General features: G+C 38.7%; 1 protein-coding gene across 3 annotated transcripts in view; it reads right to left on the reverse strand.

Annotated features, from left to right (window-relative positions):
• Window positions 1-16411, reverse strand: part of lingo1a (leucine rich repeat and Ig domain containing 1a) — a 123041-nt gene extending 106630 nt beyond the window's left edge. For 2 of the 3 annotated variants that reach the window (XR_015850960.1, XM_088340685.1), the window contains exons 1-2: window positions 16280-16411; window positions 15048-15092 (exon numbers count right to left, since the gene is read on the reverse strand). The gene's annotated coding sequence lies outside the window, so the exon portion shown is untranslated. The remainder of the gene's footprint in view (window positions 1-15047; window positions 15093-16279) is intronic. The other variant, XM_088340687.1, reaches the window with a different exon arrangement.
• Between the last annotated feature and the right edge of the window lie 1161 nt (window positions 16412-17572).

Genomic DNA, 17572 nt, shown 5'->3' on the forward strand with positions numbered 1-17572 from the left:
GAGAGAATAATAAACAGGACAAAAATAGACGTGAACAAAACTGGAAACCGAAATTAAACAGGACAAAATAAACGGGCACAATACCGGACGGGAAATACCAACAGGAACAGGACCGAGTCAAAACCCACGTCTTGCGGGGCAGAGGTTCGTTGACAGACTGACAAAAGAAAAATGAGAGCACTGAGCTTAAAAAGACAGAAAAACAATCTGTCAATGAGCCGCAGCTGGCACCACACGGGCTGGACCAATTGGGCGCCGTGACCGTTGATATTTATTGGGGGTGCCTTGACACAAAGCCTAGCTAAAGACACTGGCAGAGGCTTATAGTACAACTGTGTATACTTTTACAAAAAAATGGGTTTAGCTGTTTTGGAGCCTATAAGTCAATTACAAACACACATACAAACACACATACACGCACATTCAAACCTTGATTTATGAAATGCTTCAGATTTATATAGATTAGATATAGATAGATAGAGATAGAGAAATATAAATGGAGACAGATAGACAGAAAAAAGATGGATGATAGAGATAGCGAGATAGAGAAATGGATAAAGATAACAAGATAGATAGCAAAAGTGAGATTAAGAGATGGATAGCGATAGCAATATGGTGGGACAGAGATAGTGAGATAGATAGAGATTGCGAGATAGAGAGATAGAGATAGAGAGACAGATCATATAGATAGGAAGATAGAGATAGCATGGATTAAGATTTAGATTGGATATAGATTGGATTTAGATAACAAAAACAAAAAAAATCTCTCCCAAAAATCGGTCATCTTCCAAAAGGATTTTAAAACCATCACGTGTTTATGTCGATGCATTTCATTAGACAGGAGAAACAAATAAAGAATATAACAGAATTTTAAAAATCTTACGTAGTCAATCTCCGGTCTTTTATGGTAGAAATGCACCACAGCGCCTCTCACTCACCCTTTGTGAGTCCGTTAACAAACCTCTGCACCCGCAAGACGTGTGTTTTGACTCCGTCCGGTTTCCTGCCGGTGTTTCCTCTCCGGTATCACTCCCATCTATTTTGTCCTGTTTGATATCGATCTCCAGTGTCTGGTATCGTTCCCCTCTATCTCGTCCTGCTTGTCATCTGTTTCCAGTCTCCTGAATCTGATATCAACCCTGTCTGTCCCGTCCTGTCCGGTATCGACCCCATCTGTCCGGTATCTGCTCGGGTAATCTTGTAACCGGTATCGATCTTGTCGGCTTCTGGCTTCCTTTTGTTCCACACCGGACTTCTGCCTTACTTCTCCCACCCAGCGATCGCCGAATCACTGGCATTAGTGTTCACGTGCATGACTGCCCCATTCCCATACAATAAAGAGAAACGTTACGCATCTGGGTCCTCCTCCTGTTTCGGTTCTTGATAGAACCAAAGACAAACTTAGTTAGAAAGTGTTCTTCACATGACTTTGACATTAACTTGACTTGACTTGACTTAACTAAATTTTAGAAATAACTACCCATAATAAATACATATTTTTTTTAAAAAGCGTGAAATGTTTTACAAACAGTTTTTTTTTATAAAAATAAGTAATGATGGACAAGTATCAAGATCAGGTTTCAGGAGTCGGGATCTGACATTATTTTAAGAGGTTAATTAGGACAGAAGCCAATAGTAGTATTTGTTGCCCCCTTGAGGCCATTTATTGAACTGAAAAAGAAATCATGAAAAATGAAAATAAGTAAAATAACTTTTTACCAGGTATCCGCAATTGATGTTGGTACCAATATTTACTGAGGCGTAAAAAAATAAATAATTGTCTATGTCTAAAAAAATCAGCCACCTTAATAATGCATTTATATATAATGGTACAACTACTACAATTACTACTTATTATAATAAATCTGTCATGATTACCGGTGTGATGCACCTGTGCCCCCTCTTTTGGCATCAACTGCCTCGGACTCTGGTTGGCTCCCCTATCACCATTTAAACCCACTCCTTTCTGTCACCTGTGGTGAGTCTGTCTGAGAACCTCAGTTTACTCCAGGCAAGCTTTTTTTCAACCCTCACTCCCTCATTTTTGCTCCCGTCTGTTCCCCGGCTTCGACCTGTCTTTTGATTCTGACCACGTCTACTCTCCTCTCCTGCCTTTCGACTCATTTTCATGTTTTTCGCTCTCCTGTCCCGGCTACTGACCCGTTTTTTTCCGTTCCTGACACCGCCATCCCTCGCCACGGAAGTCCCACTTCCGCGTTCAGAGCGACCCCCTTCATGCGACCGGCGATCACCGGATCGTGGGTGCAACCTTTCCATTCTTCCCAATAAAACTGAGAGAAACGTAACGCAAGTGGGTCCTGTCTCCATTCTGGTCCAAACAAAATCATACATTGTTTTAATCATCCGTTTCTTGCATCTATGCGTCATAGTGTTATTTTGCTATTGGCAATTGTATCAGTTATTACTCAAGAGTAAAACAAAATAGGAAATAGGTCACTTAAATAATACATCTATAAATACAAACAATAATAATGGTAGTAATATTCATATGAATACCACTACTATAACGACTACTTATAAAATATAAATACATTTTAATAATTGATATTTTGAAAGGAATATATTCAAAATAAAAAAAGCAAATACTGAGGTCTGTATCTGTAGAACTTCCTTCTCTCAGCTAAGTTTTTTTTTGTATTTCTTCTCAGCCACTCTCCAAGTGTGTACCTGACACAAGCAGTGTTCATTGTTATTGAGACTTGAAACAGAAACCCAAAATAGGAGCCAAGCGGCCCGGCGCTGCATAGAACATTTGTTCTGTTGGGCTGTCTGGAGAAAGTCGGAAGAATAATAAAAAATGAAACATTGGAGGGTGGAATGAGAAGGAAAAAGTTGGCACGGCGATGTAACACTTGGCTGGTTGACGAGGAAGGGTCATGAGAATATTCTCATGTTTAAGGACGGAAACAAAACAAAAACAAAAAAACAAATGTGGCTTACGACTCGTTTCCGACTCCGACCATGCCTTGCTCTCCCTTGCTTTACCGACCAGATTTTCTGTCCCTGACAACACCATCGCTCGCTACGGACGATCCACTTCCTTGTTCGGATCCCAATCCGAGTACGAGAGCGACTTGCTTCCTGCGTCCAGTAAACACCGGATCGTGGGCCCAGCTGTTCCTCTTTCCTTCAATAATACTTGTGGTAAACGCTACGCAATTGGGTCCTGTTTTCGTTCTGGTCCTGACAAAACCTAAAACCTGGTCTAGCTAGATGAGTAAAACAATACCTTAAATTTGAATTATTCTGCTTTCTTGAGGTTTTTGAGTTTTTCCGTACCTTGTTGGAGGTCTTAGATCAGGGGATAGTGTTATAAGAGCTTTGCAATCATCTGTGGTCTGTGCAGCCATTTGAGACTCCTTGCAATTAAGGGCTATACAAATAAACATTGACTTGACTTGCTTTTATTGTGCATTTACTTTTCGAAAATAAATAAATAAATAAATAGATGCCACTCCATCAGGACCACGGTGATATTCTACTCCGTGTTCCCTACTTCCTCCTACTTCACTTGTTTCCATAGCAACCAAATGGAGCACTTGCGTACCAGCTCTTAAGTTTCCACTCATGAAAATGCCGCAAGACGTCTTCGCACGTCGGACTTCAGAAAACGCTTTGGAAGCCCCGCCCCCTCCTAAAACCCCACCCCTTTTTGAAACCTCCTAATTTATTGACGTCATCTTTGATAAAAGTCGGAGCCACAGGACATACAGTAAGTCTATTTTCAGACGAGTTTCCCTGCCACGCTAATTTCTAATTACACGTTTGACACACTTGCATCGACTCTATAATTACCGGTTTTCGGGGGGGAATAAAACGAATGAACCGGCTTTTGAAAGAGAAACGATTGCATAATTAGTGAGATTGAATGCCTGACAACAACAAAAAATAAGGCTTTCGTATGCACATAACATTGTACGAGTTATTTCCACCAGTTATTCAGGTGGCAGTTCCGTTTTGGGCCAGGGGTGGCAGCTGTAAGTTGAAATGGGATTTAAAATTAAGGGGCCTCTAGAGCAATGGTTCTCAACTGGTGTATTTCTTCTTCCAGTTCCGTCAGTCGACGCAATCCCGATTGTGTTTGGGAGGGACCAGATCTCATCTTACTGTGATTTTTTTGGTTTTATTTCCTTTTTTTTCCCCATAATAATCAGTCCCGAGAATGTTCGTGATGAGAGGAAGGAAAGGTGGAAAACAGTGACGAGAACGATCGAGTCGAGGAAATAAACGATTGCAAAATACAAAAAATGGTGTGCGACTGACTGCCATTTTTTTTTTTTATTTATTTATTTATTTTTTTTAAGAAAGCTACTTTTACTCATATTTAATATTTTATATGGCATTTATATTTCTACTAAAACAAAAGTTAAATAAGAAAATGAATCCATATTTTTCAAAGTTTGGGAATGTTTTTACCTACCATTTTTGTTATGAAATTATTTATGCTCGTTTTAAACATAATTTTTCTTCTTCTTTTAAACGTTCACTTACATTTTCACTTTAAAATATTATTTTTTTGGCATGCTGAACAATGAGAAAAATGAACCGCACTCTTGTGGCAGCAATACATTATCCCTGATTGCGGATTGCAGCGATTGGGGGAAAACAGAGTGCACTTTGTCATTATTTTGGCCTAAAATGAACTGCACTCGTGTGGCCGCAATCCCTATTGGCCTATTACATTTAGCTGCAAATGGGGGCAAGCAGAGAACACTTTTTTTGGAGGAGGCGTACCATTACTGACCACCTAAAATGAAATGCATGTTTGTGGCTGTGGCTGACATAGCTCTTTTTTAGTGGTAGGGGGCTGGCTGCTGAAACTTGTCAAAGAACTGAACTGTTTTGGCCTTGATCCATTATCCCAAATTGACTATTGCTTAAACCGTGAGCCGCGAAAGAAAGTAGTGTCATGCTTTGCAGGCCTTTCTTTGCTTTCTTCCCACCTAAAGTGAAGAGCAAACTCTTGACTGTGATCCATTATCGCCCATTGACTATTGCTGTTTGAGGCACCATAAATGTCAAGACCAGAACAGAAGGACAACCCAGGTGCGTAACGTTACTCACAAGTTTATTGAGATACCAATCAACTCCGGCGATCCGGTGCTCGCTGGACGAGGGAAGCAAGCCGCTCACGAGATCGGAGAGTGTTCTGAATGCGGAAGTGGATCTTTCGGGACGGGAGATCAGAACGTGGTCGGGGTCAAAATACAGGTCATACAAGAGACAAACGGGGAAATCAGGAACGGACGAGTTGAAAACCGATGACAAAACGGGACCAACGGGAGTCAGAGTCAAAAATACTTGCATTGTGTAAACAGAGGTTCGCTGACGGACTGACAACAAGCAAATGAAAGGACTGAGCTTAAATAGGAGGGGGAATCAATCAGGTAACCAGCAGCAGCTGGTGCCAAACGAGCGGGCACAGGTGAATGTAATGAGTAATCACGACAATAAATGAAGAATGAAGAATTACTGTAATTGAATGCCTGCCATAGCAGTGCGAAGCAACCCGGCAACAGGTACAAAAGTTAGGCGCAAGCCGGCACAGCAATTTCCCACTACACTTGTGTCTGTGTTTTTAAATAAATGAATTGATTCATTTCTTCATTAAATGTATCTATGTGCACTATGTATTGATTCATTTATTTATATGCAACACAGACATGCTACCTGAAGATTACAAAAAACAGTTGACTGCAGAATTTCAATGCCTATACAACGGATATTGTACTTTTATGCATTTTTAATGAAAGGCAATTATTTTATCAGTTGCACGACAGGCAGACCTAGCTTCATTAGACATTCATTTATTTAATGAAAGAACAGAACACATTTTTTTTCCCTGTGTGTGTGTGTGTTGGGGGGATGAAATAATCAACAATAGTCCTGAAATGAGTTTAATGAAATTATGAGCAATGCCACTGGTCACGGAGGAATTTAATGAGTACAAATAAAGCAATTCCATCGAATTATTTACACTCAGACGACTCTGATAATGACACAGTGTCGCCGCCGATTCCGTAAGATGGAAATTATTACATGATGGAACACGTTCTACTTTTTAAACCAGTTATGTATGTACAATGACTTCGCTTTGAGATATTATTTGTTTGGATTGATCAATAATTTCTCAAAGAACTGCGTACAAACATTTGATATAAGAATAAGTATTTGCCAAATTTTAAAAACGTGTTAAATCGCTTCGAGCCACATATGGATTTTCACTCCTTGCGTGTGTCACGGTTGCCATGGCGCTCAATTGGCCCCAACCATGTGGCGCCAGCTGCATTTCGCTGACAGATTGGCTTTCCGTCTATTAAAGCTCAGTGCTCTCACTCTTCCTTTGTCAGTCTGTCAACAAACCTCTGCCCCGCAAGACGTGGGTTTGGACTCGGTTCTGTTTCCTGTTGGTATTTCCTGTCCGGTATTGTTCCCGTTTATTTTTTCCTGTTTATTATCAGTTTTCAGTTTCATTACGGTCTATTTTTATCCTGTTTATTATTCTATCCAGTTTTTGTTCCCTTCTAGTTTGTCTTGTTGAATTTTGATATCCTGTTTCAATATCAATCCTGTCTGTCCCGACCTGTCCGGTATAAACCCCATCCGTCCGATATCTGCTCAGACAATTGGTATCGATCTCGTCGGTCTCTGGCTTCCTGTCTTTCCACGCCAGACCGCTGCCCAACGTGCGTGACTCCCCATTTCCCGTGAAATAAAAGGCTTGTGTGAGAAACATCACGCATTTGGGTCCTGATCCCATTCCGGTTCATGACTGCGTGTTTCATATGAAAAATTACTGTGGAAAATGTCTTCTGAACAAATTAGGCTTTGTAAAAAAATACACCAATATATCGTTTTGGGCTTTCAATCATTTTAATTAATTGTTGTATATTTCTTTTAACAACTTGTGTTAACACTATTCTGGGGCTGTAAATTATTTTATTTCTAATTATATAATAAAATTACTATCATTTAGACATAATTATGTATCAATAACGCCTCTCAGATATTAGATGACCCACTAGGTTGCTGTGGCCTGTACTTGCATGGCGTTTTACTTAAAGCACTCTTTCACACATCATCCAGTTTAAACCATTTAAGAGCAAATGCATTAAGACCAATAAATATAAAAACTAATTGAGCATTAAATTATTTTAAAGACCAATTATATTAACACTTTTTTGGACTGTAATTATTTTTCCTTACATTATATAATCGAAATCATATAATTTTATCCAAAATCATAGGTTTTTATTATTAGCGATCAACCTATAGAGGTAAGATGATGACTTCTGCCCCGCAAGATGTGGGTTCCGACTCAGTCCTGTTCCTGTTGGTATTTCCTATCCGGTATTGTTCCTATTTATTTTGTCCTGTTTAATTCCGGTTTCCAGTTTTGTTTCTGTCTATTTTTTTTCCTGTTTATTATTTTCTCCAGTTTTCGTCCCCATTTAATTTCTCCTGTTTATTTTCGATATCCTGTTGCATTATCTCTCCTGTCTGTCCCGTCCTGTCCGGTATGAACCCCATCTGTCCGATATCAACTCGGGCAATTGGTATCGATCTCGTCAGCCTCTGGCTTCCTATCATTTCACGCCAGACTGCTGCCTAACGTGCATGACTCCTCATGTCCCATTAAATAAAAGGCCTGTGTGAGTAATGTCACGGGTTTGGGTCCTGATCCTGTTCTGGTTCTTGACAGATGACCCGCTAGGTTGCTGTGACCTGTGCTTGCGTGGCGTTTTTAACTATTTATTTGGGTTTACCAATCATATTTTTTGTATTTGTATATCAACTTATTTGCAAATCATTTTGGGGGTCTCGATTCCGATTTTTACCGTTTGTATTTTTTGGGAGGCAGGTCATTTCGGTCAATATTTTTCGCCGATTTTCTGACCAATTTGATTTTCAGTAACTGGAAAAAACCTTAACTCTGGTGTTACAATACATGGATTAAAACGAAATAGTTTTTATAGTTGATCCCTTTTAATCGACCCAGGAAATCAAACAACCAGGGAAGCTCTTCCGCAGGCTCCACGCAAATACATCAACGATGACTGACCTTTCGAGGACGCGAACGGTCTCGATTGCGAGCGCGCAACGGCATTATCGTGCTCGACATCAGTCGACATTCTTCACCTACAAGGACGGGTCGCCGGAGAAGAGGGACCTCCGATCCGGCATCCTATCCGTCTCGTTTGCATGATCAACTCTACCGGCAGCTAATTAGCCCGAGGACTTTTATGAGAAGTTGAGTCGAGACTCGATGGATTGCTTCGGCCATAAGTTCAGGTGGTAAACGAATTGAAAAAAAATCTGAAAAATTACTTGAACAATCAGTGACAAACTGACTGAAGAGTTTTTTTTTTTAATCGGTATTTTTGTAATCAGTTAAAACATTATGCTTATTGAGTCATTCTTTGAGGGTTTAAGGTTTTGTTTCATGGTTTAATTTATTGTATTTTTTTGTATATCGATTTAAACTTTGTTCTAAAAAAATGTTTCATATTTTGGATTTATATTTATTAATTTTCTATTTTCTATGTGTTTGATTTTATTTATTTCAGATTTTTTGGGAGGATTTTGGATTATTTTATTGGATCATGTATCTAATATGCGTTTCTTAATTCATTTGGTCAGATTTTTGATTATTGTCATTGTTTTGTTGATTTATTTATATACATATATATATATATATATATATATATATATATATATATATATATATATATATATATATATATATATATATATATATATATATATATATATATATATATATATATATATATATATATATATATATATATGTTTAATAGATTTATTACAATCTTCATTTATTTAGTTTATTGCAGATTTTTTTTACATTTTGTATTATTTTATTAGTTCATTTCATTAAATATTTGTTTTACATTCATTTTTTTCAGATTTTTAATTACTTTTTATTGTTTTATGCATTTATCAATATGTACTTTACAGTTGTTAAAAAAATCATGCATTGTGATTTATATTTCTTTTTAGTTTATCTCTCACAGTGGACATGCACCTACGATGAAAATTTCAGACCCCTCCATGATTTCTAAGTGGGAGGAATAGCAAAATAGTAAGGTTTTCAAATCCTTATTTTCTTCACTCGAATTAGATGTAGTTATGTGGAGTGAAACTGATATTTTGGTTAGCATGTTCCTTATGCAAGAGTTATCTGTATAACTTTTAATATGTTTGTCATGATTACCGATGTGAATCACCTGTGCCCGCTCCTTTGGCGCCAACTGCCTCGGACTCTGATTGGCTCCTATCTGTCCCCGTTTGTAGGTCAGTCTGCTAACCTCAGTTTACTCTAGGCAAGCTTTTTTCGACCCTGGCTCACTCGTTTCTGCTCCCGTCTGTTCCCCGGCTTCGACCTGTTTTTGATCCTGACCACGTCTACTCTCCCGTCCCAGCTTTCGACCTCTTCTTGTCCCCGACCACGTCTACTCTCTTTTCCTGGCTTACGACTCGCTTCCGACCCCGACCAAGTTTTTGCTCTTCTGTCCCAGCTACTGGCCCGTTTTTCCGCTCCCGACACCGCCATCGCTCGCCACGGAAGATCCAATTCCGCTTACAGAGGGACCTGCTTGCCACATCAAGCAATCACTGGATCGTGGGCGCAACCGTTTCTCTTTCTTCCAATAAAACGCAATGCAAGTGGGTCATGTCTCCGTTCTGGTCCTGACAATGTTACGTCGTCACTGACATTACCAGGCCTGTAAAGTTCATATTTTATTTCAAAATGACATGTTTGTTTTTGGTGTTTAATCAAACACATTTCACCCCAAAATGTGATTTATACTCAAGGTGCGACTTACAATTTTGCCCTTCTTATTTATGCATTTTTGGGATGGTGCGACTTAAAATCCGGAAAATACGGTTCCTGTTTTATTCCGACTTATACCCCAAAGCCCCGCCCCATCTTTGGCGTGTCATGCATGAGGTGGGGTCTGATAGAAAGGTCGACTGTAAATATGCATTCGTCGTGATTGATCTGTACTTGTGAAGTGAGGAGATCACTTCTGATATATTTAACAGCGATGCGAAGGCAGCGGGCACGCAAGGCCACAAAACACAAACATCAAACATCAAAAATGGATCAGTCGTTCGTTAATATCGGAATTGAGTATGTTTTTTTATGATAAGCGTGACCGGGCTGACGATGAACATCATGTAAAATTTACGCGGCGGCAAATTAGAAGCAGATATGGCATATATTACGCATCGATCAATTTTTAACCGAGGGTAAGATAGCAATTATGCATTGTTAATGTTGATTTTTTTTTTGCCCACACCCCTTTAACAGAAAATATAATTATTTTATGAAGTGTGTGCCAAAATGTGGCTTGCTCATTTATTTATAATAAATAAATCACTTGATTATAAACAAAACAAATTGAAATTGAATATTAAAGAGATACTACATAAATAATACAAAATATCTAAAACTAAAAGAATAATAATAAATAAAATAGTGATACTTAAATGCAATGTAATATGGAATGTTTTTCTTATTTAACCTTTGTTTTAGTAGAAATAAAAATGCCATATAAAATATTGAATATGAGTAAAAGTAGCTTTCTTAAAAAAAATAAATCATATATATAGTGAAAATTTTACAAATTAATAAACAGAAAATAATAAACATGTATTCATGTATAAAAAAAGCAAACAAATAATACACAAATAATTAAAATAAAGATAAAAAGAAAATAATCAAAATATAATGATTACAAATATACATTAATAACAAAAATAGTATGAAATAGTAAAACTAAATACTCAAATAAATAGATAAATGAATAATAAATAATCGAAAATAAAATAAATAATTCAAATCTTGAAATATTAAAATGATTTTTTTTAAGGGAATAATAATAATAAAAACAAGAGAAGATAAATGAAGAAACTTACTTTTCAATTTGTTTCTCTCTTATGTTCAAAGATCTGATTATTTTTGTGTTGAATTGAAATCGAAAATCTTTCGTTAATTTTTCCTAAATTCAGTCATCCCTTGCTGTATTGCGGTTTCTTTATCGCCGTTTCACTACTTCACAGACATTTATCGAGCATGCTGATTGGCTAAGAAAAGGAATACACTATTTATTTCCAACACATTTAGACTTTGTAGCCCTATACATGCTCTGAAGCCACAGATTTCTCTCTCTGTCTTTTTACCTTATTTTGCTCTCTTCCTTTTTTTCCATTTCTCTTTCTTTCTCTCTCTCTTGCTTTCCCCTTCTCTCTTTCGAGCCTTCTCTCTTTCAATGTGTCTGTCTTTCTTTCCTCTCTCTCACAATATCTCTGTTTATCTCTCTAGTTTCTCACATTTTTTCTCTCTTTCTCTCTCTCTCCCTTTCTCTTTTTCCTTGTCCCACACTTTGTTTTTCTCTCCCTCTCTTTCTCTTATGTATTTCTCTCTTTTTTTCTTTCTCCTCAATCTACTAAGTTCATATAAATTTGAAACCTCTGATATAAACAAACACATAAACAAATCAGGCAATACCTAATTATTTGACAGAAATGTAACCTGTTAACAATTGTTTGTGTATTATTTGTTATTGCAACATCTGTTGCAGCCTGGTCATCCTGGAAGGGGGATTACCTCATGTGCGGTTCCTTCTCAAGGTTTCTTCATTTTCCTCATGTTGAGGTTTTTAAGTTTTTCCTTGCCCTCATGTAGGTTTTAGATCAGGGGATGGTGTCATAATAGTCCGTGGTTTGCAATAATCTGTGCAGCCCTTTGAGACTCCTTGTGATTAAGGGCGTCACAGATAAACATGACTTGACTTGACTTGACTATCCAGTTGTGCAATTAAACGGCAAGATTATTTTTAAAATACTTGAGGCTGCAATAGGGTTTGATCGAACCTTCCTTTGTGGAGTTTGCATGTTCTTCTCGTGCTTGCGTGGGTTTCCTCGGGGCACTCCGATTACTTGGCAGGTCCAACTTGTCCCTTGGTGTGAATGAGCGAGTGAGTTGTCTGCTTCTGTGTCCCCTGCCCACTACTTGAAGATAGCTGGGACGGGCTCCAGCACCCCCGCGACCCTACTGAGGATAACCGGTGCAAATAATGGACGGAGGTTTCTAGTTTGTGGATTTTGACTATCTTTGGACAACCTTCACGTACAAAGAGGGACTACCATACTTTAAAATTATTGGCCATTTAGGGGGTCTTATTTTAATACTACCCGCGACCCTACTGAGGATAAGAGGTGCAGCTAATGATGAGATGAGATGAGATTTTGCTATTATTATTTTTAATTTATTTGTCAACACATTAAGGTTTTTTGGGGTGCTTGGGGGAGGTGTATTAACTAAATTCTCCTTATTTTTTTCTTTTTTTCCTTGTACGTTTTTATATTATAAATACAAATGTGTAATCTTGTATTTCAACTGATTTCTTAGAATAAGAAGTACTGTAAATCATTTTAAACAATATGAATAATAGGTAAGAGATAAATTTGTCAACTCGTTTACTGATTATAAAAATGATTGTGTTTGGACGCCAACAATTTGGATCCTGTACTAAAAAAATAACCTTTTCCACTTTGTAAACTATAGTGAAAGCCAACTTGCTTCACTCAGGGTGGGGCCAGTTGGATTTGGTCATCTTGTATGCCCCCCTACATCCCCATCCTGTAAAGCGATCATGTTTTTCCTCCTCTGCAAATGGGGCAACGTGATAAATATTGATGCTGCCCAGTTGCATGAGTGCATCCATGCGGTCGGACGGACAGGGGGGCTGCTATATCACGTTGCCCCAATCACCCACCCCGCCCCTGTAAGATGACCCCTCCTTGCATTAAAAGCCCCGTTCCCACCCATCGCCCAATATAATCTTCCCTTTTCATTGGCGTCAATCTTCCGCTACTTTCCCTCGACTGATCTTTTTCCATCCCTGCTTTCACTAAAGCCCCCCCCCCCTCTATCACACAAAGTCGAGAAGATGGGCGAAGAATTGATAACGAGATCACGCCAATAATGAAAAAAAGAAAAGGAATGGACGCTCATCCGGAAATAGAAGCATCTGCTGTGAGTGAAGCTGACAAAAAAATAGGAAGGATAACAAAGGAGGGACGTTGAGTGCCAAATACGACTATAGCGATCCTTTTTGTACAATATAAATAAATAAATACACAATATACAAATTTCAATAAATGCATAAATGTATGTATATACCGGAGCCATATCCCCCTAGTGGGAGGTGGCTAGAGTCAAGAAAACATTCGCATTCTTGACTATTTCTGGGAGAGATACAGAGGAGAGGGTTCCCAGCCCCCTCACTCAACCCAACCGATGCGTCGCAACACCATATACATAACATTCATAAATAGTTGTATAAAATAGAAATGAATACATATAATATTTCAAATAGAGGAGTAGATAAAATATACATTAAAAAATTGTAAAATGATATAAATAAATAAACAGAACTGTCAGGAACCGGAACAGGATCAGGACCCAAATGTGTGACGTTTCTCAAACAAGCCTTTTATTTTACGGGAAATGGGGAGTCATGCACGTTAGGCAGCAGTCTGGCGTGGAATGGTAGGAAGCCAGAGGCCGACGAGATCGATACCAATTACCCGAGCAGATATCGGACTGATGGGGTAGATACCAGAAAAGACGGGACAGACAGGATTGATATCTAAACAAGATATCAAAATTAAACAGGACAAACTAGACGGGAACGAAACTGGAAACCAATATGAAACAACGGGACAGACAGGATTGATATCAAAACGGGATATTGAAATTAAACAGGACAAACCAGACGGGAACAAAACTGGAAACCGATATGAAACAACGGGACAGACAGGATTGATATCAAAACAGGATATTGAAATTAAACAGGACAAACCAGACGGGAACAAAACTGGAAACCGATATGAAACAACGGGACAGACAGGATTGATATCAAAACAGCATATTGAAATTAAACAGGACAAACCAGACGGGAACAAAACTGGAAACCGATATGAAACAACGGGACAGACAGGATTGATATCAAAACAGGATATCGAAATTAAACAGGACAAACCAGACGGGAACAAAACTGGAAACCGATATGAAACAATGGGACAGACAGGATTGATATCAAAACAGGATATCGAAATTGAACAGGACAAACTAGACGGGCAAGAAACTGGAAACCAATATGAAACAACGGGACGGACAGGAATGATATCAAAACAGGATATCGAAATTGAACAGGACAAACTAGACAGGAACGAAACAGGAAACCGATATTAAACAGGACTAAATAAACCGGAACCATACCGGGACAGGAAATACCCACAGGAAACAGTCAAGTCAAAAACGAGTCAAAACCCACAGCTGAGGTTCGCTGACGGACTGACAAAATACGAGTGAGAGCACTGAGCTTAAATAGATGGAAAACCAATCGGTCAACGAGCCGCAGCTGGCGCCAGACATGAGAGAGAAAGATTAGGTTTACACACAGCATGCACAAACCACATCTGTTGCGCAGATAGTACAAACCAGCACCTTATCTATAATGCATGTTTGTCAGAATGTGTTGTAGGTAAAAGCATGATTCTTTTGGTCTGTATTTTATTTCTCCTTCAATGTAGCACTCATTCAGTCGAATGCAGTGCCTGCAGTTTGGTGGGATGCTAACGTGGGTGTGTGTCTTGGACACTATGTGTTCAGGGTCATTTAGTAAATTTGAACATCTTCTTTTTGTAGTTTGTAGTTATTGGAGTTCAAAATCCATGATCTGATCACTATGTTGTGAGAATAATTTACTTACCCTAGTAAATCTCAATACTTTCAAGAGGTTTGGCATCCCTACTACAAACATATAAAAACACATTCTCTCTTAATATAAAGTCACACTAAACGCCAAGTAAAAGAGACCCACGCAAACCCACGCAAACACGGGGAGAACATGCAAACTCCACACACGGAACGTTTGATCTTTTATTTTTGCAAAATAAACTGGTTGTAGTACAACAAGCAACTACATTACCTTAGTTTCCTCCAGTTATTTCTCAAGGGTTTGTCGTTCATTCATCTGAAAGCAAATTTAGCAACTATAATTATATTCTATATCTATATGTCTTTTATCAGCCGATTTGGTATTGGAGTAATCAAAAGTAATCGTACCTGTCAACTTCCACGGCTCCATGCCAGTACAAACTGTTTCCCTTACAAAATACAGAATAATCTTACACCATTTTTTTTTCCGAATGATGCATGATGGGAAATCCCCAGGCGGCAGACGCATGCGCACAGTAGCATCAAACGCTCGCTTTGTTTGCAACGAAAAAAACGATTCCAAGATAGAGGCTACCGCGGCGAACCCGTTTGACTTGATTGAGTTGCCGTTTCGTGATAGTCGGTGTAACCCATAATTTGCGTTTTTCTGTAAAGATTTTCTTGTACGTCGTACACGTCTTAAAATACATAATAAACGTACTTTGTACGGCAAAAACGTACAGGTTGACAGGTATGAGTCATCGAGTGACATTACTTTAATATCATTCAGATTACGTTACTGAATACATTGTTCAACAGGTAACTAGTATGAATGAAAACTTTATCCGAACATTAAAATAAAAACAGAACAAAAACAATAACTCAACAACAAAATAATGTTACATGATATGTTCGAAAAGGAGTAGTAAGAAGCAGATGCTTATATTCCCTTCATCTTCCCTATTAAATACACCAATGGTAATAACAACAATACTAATATTATTAATAATAATGATAATACCAACAATTATGATATAACAATAGCAACAATAACAACAAAGTCAACCATAGTCCTAGACGCACTATTCCCAATCTCTCGTATCACTCAGAACCCATATCTTTATTCCGCCAGTAATGTATTTTTGTATTTAAATTTGAACAAGTGAATAGTTGGACATTGTTTGATCTTGTCTTGTAAATTGTTTCAAAGTTTGACTCCGCACACAGACACACACATACTTTTCCTGGTTGTTCTCACCTATGGGATTATTAATGCACGGAACGCGATCCTCGTACTATCGGATAACATTTTGAAAGTAATCCTCCCAACCCAGAGTGCCAAAGACGGTTCGAGATGTCATTTTTTATTATAAAGTCCTTGTAACTTTGCACATGGTTGCAAAGTTACCTGGGAAGAGAAAATCCAACATGGGACACATGTATATCAAGCCACTCCTGTGGGGGCTTTTTTAAAGGGGAGGGGGGTATAGACACCATCCTTACCATAGACTCAGTGAACAGCATCCAGGAACGAAGGTCCATGCCGATACATTCCAGAAGAGAAAGCGGAAGAATCCGATGTTATCGGTATCCGAAAGAGAACCCCTCCCCGATGAGCCGCTGAGCCACACTTGCTTTGCACTGCAATGAGCATTCCCAGCTCAAACGTGGGGAAAGAAGGAGGAGGAGGAGTCGGGATGATGAGAATGCGAGATGGGAGGAGGATGAGGAAGAGGTAGACCCCCACTCCTGCCCAAGCCCGGCGTTTTTTTCTGCCGTCGGATGCTTGCTGCAGGCTGGTCTGCACAGTCTGGATGCTTTTGTTTGTTTTTGTTTTAACGACAAGATGGAAGGTACTGGAGATAAAACAACAATATTTTCTCCGTGATGTTAGCAACAGACTTTATGCTAGCTCAAATAAAAAGATAATCCATCATAATCGGGAATCATTAAATAAAAGTGACCATAAATGATTACAAATTATAGAAACGTACCCGCCAACATATCAGTTTTCATTGTATTTTCATTTCATTCTTCGTGTACACTGTCAAGACCAGAACAGAAGGAAGACCCCAATGTGTAACATTACTCAGGAGTTTATTGAGATATAAAGGAAAAATCAGCCCTAGCGATCCAGTGTTTGGAGCATGTTGGGAATGCCGAAGTGGATCTTCCGGAGTGGGAGATCGTAGCGTGGTTAGATGGGAAAAACAGGTCGTTAGCCGGGACGGGAGATCAGAACGTGGTCGGGGTCAAAAAAACGGTCGTTAGCCAGGACGGGAGATCAGATTGTGTTCACGGTCCAAAAATGGGTCGTAGCCGGAGACAAACGGGGAAATCCGGAACAGACGAATGGAAAACGGGTGACAAAACAGAACCGACGGGAGTCAGAGTCAAAATGTTTGCCTTGTGTAAACAGAGGTCCGCTGACAGACTGACCAAAGGCGAGTGAAAGCACTGAGCTTAAATAGGAGGGGGAACCAATCAGGTAACCAGCAGCAGCTGGTGCCAAACGAGCAGACACAGGTTAGTACAACGAGTAATCATGACATACACATGTAAATATAAACTAAATGAAGTATTGTTTTAGTATTTCTGTCGTAATACTTATGCAGAAGTATGTTTGTAGTATTTCTGTTGTAGTATTTATGTGGCAGTATTTCAGTAGTATAGTATTACTGTAGTATTTTTGAATTATTTCCATACTAGTATTTTTGGTGTATTTCTTTAGTCTTATTCAGTATTGCTGTAGTTGTATTTTTGTAGTAATTCTGTTGTAATATTTCTGTAGTAGTA

This window comes from Urocampus carinirostris, chromosome 7 (genome assembly GCF_059441175.1).
Source record: "Urocampus carinirostris isolate Australia breed hairy pipefish chromosome 7, RoL_Ucar_1.0, whole genome shotgun sequence".
NCBI classification, from domain to species: domain Eukaryota; kingdom Metazoa; phylum Chordata; class Actinopteri; order Syngnathiformes; family Syngnathidae; genus Urocampus; species Urocampus carinirostris.